Genomic DNA, 1,870 nt, shown 5'->3' with positions numbered 1-1,870 from the left:
TTAGTCCCCATTCTTAGCAGCTTTGCTTGTCCAGTGTGATGTGACTTCAAGTTGCAATTTTCTGTTCGTTTTATAAACACTGACTTGGATGTTCAATTTGGCACGGTTTTCATGTGATTACTCCAGCCAAGGATGAGCAACCAGTAAGCTTCTAGGAAGAACTTATTTTGATAGATAAATATCAACAGTGGTGACAAACATGAAGCAACTGATCAGAAGGAAGAATTATCTACATCATACAGAATTTTTACTCTGCCCAGTGTAAATATTTGTTACTTATTTTGCATTTTATAGAATGATTTAAGGAAGTATTTATAAATGTATATGCTTTTGAATTTGTCTTAGGGACAAAAGTTTGATTTTAATTGCTTATCCCTCCTGATCTCTGTTTTTAGTCACAAGCACTGGGTGTTTCTCTCTCTAGAGCATAATCATTAAGTTCAGGAAGAGGTATCTGAGAATAATAACAGTGGTAATTAAACAAATAAATAAATGAAACAATTAATATTTAATTAATTGTTACTAATGCATGCCATGCCAGTACTGCTAATGTAAAACACAAAGGGCTAATTTCCAGAAAATTGGTACAGTGTTACAAACGTAAATAAGCTGGAAAAACAAAAATGCAGAGGCTGTGGACCAGCCTTCTGTAGAGTGGTTAAGGCAGCTGAAGGCCACCTGTTGATTCTGCTACGTAATAACACTCTTCTCAGCAATGGGTGGAGGAGCAAAGAATTTGGAAAATGATTAAAAACTGAAGAATGTCCTTTAAGAGTGTGGTAGGTATGGCATCAAATTCAATGCCAAACACAAATCTGTCAAGTGTGGCAATTTCTGATTCCTTATGTTGTCAGGAAACCTAGGTCAACTCCAAGATGCCACATTGGTGATTTTTGAGTCATTTCATCAACCTGAATATGAGGTTATAACTAAAGTGCCATTCTGGTGAATATCTATCAGGACTGCAGGGAGAAAACACAACTGAACCAGCCGTGTGTGGAGAGTAGATTATGACAGATGAAAAACCAGCTTGTCCTGGATGAGCTCAGATTGGGCTCCCCCAAGAACAAGGACAGGAAAGAAAATGATCGTTCCAAATTATAGCTTCCAACAAGGCCACTTTGTGTAAATATGACTGGGGGAATTCAAAAGGCAGAGGGAAGGCTCTGAAAACTGCATCGGCAGTCACAAAACAAACACAATCTTCAGTGGTGTACTGAATCATGTGTGACAGCCACACCCACACGGGCCCTGGGCATCGTCCCTCAAAGGGGGCAAAATGAGCTCAAGATATGTAATGTCTCATTTCAAACATAAGCAAGTGTAACTACTAGGGAGGCTGATGGGATTATACCTTTAGAACTTTAGTCTTTAAACATATCTTTTGAGCTACGAGAAACATAAATATCTTGTAGCTTGTTTTGTTTGCTAATTACCCTGATTAGATCATCACACTTTGTATACATTTACTGGAATAGAACTCTTCACCCCATAAATAATACAATCAAGATGTTTCAATAAAAACTTAATTTTAGAAAAGAAAGATATCTTGGCCATATATACATAAAATCCAAAGAGGCTTAAAACGAGAATATAAATAAATAATGGTACAATTTAAATAATAAATATACATAGGCGAGAGCAGGATAAATATAAGTATGCTTGGAAAGTCAATAGTGTGATTTTATGTAGGCTGATCTATTTGTCCTTGCAGTCCCCATATAGTACAGGCACACAGTAAAACCTATTCGCTTTCGGGTGGTTGGAATGAGCAGACCATGTGGATGGAAAATTTTCTTAAAAGACCATAAATTTAAACGATGCTACTCACAGCTATCAGCAACCAAACCTTGAACTGCCATACATTTAT

Source organism: Galeopterus variegatus, unplaced genomic scaffold (genome assembly GCF_000696425.1).
Source record: "Galeopterus variegatus unplaced genomic scaffold, G_variegatus-3.0.2 Scaffold18701, whole genome shotgun sequence".
Lineage (NCBI taxonomy): Eukaryota > Metazoa > Chordata > Mammalia > Dermoptera > Cynocephalidae > Galeopterus > Galeopterus variegatus.
This window is presented reverse-complemented; position numbering follows the sequence as displayed.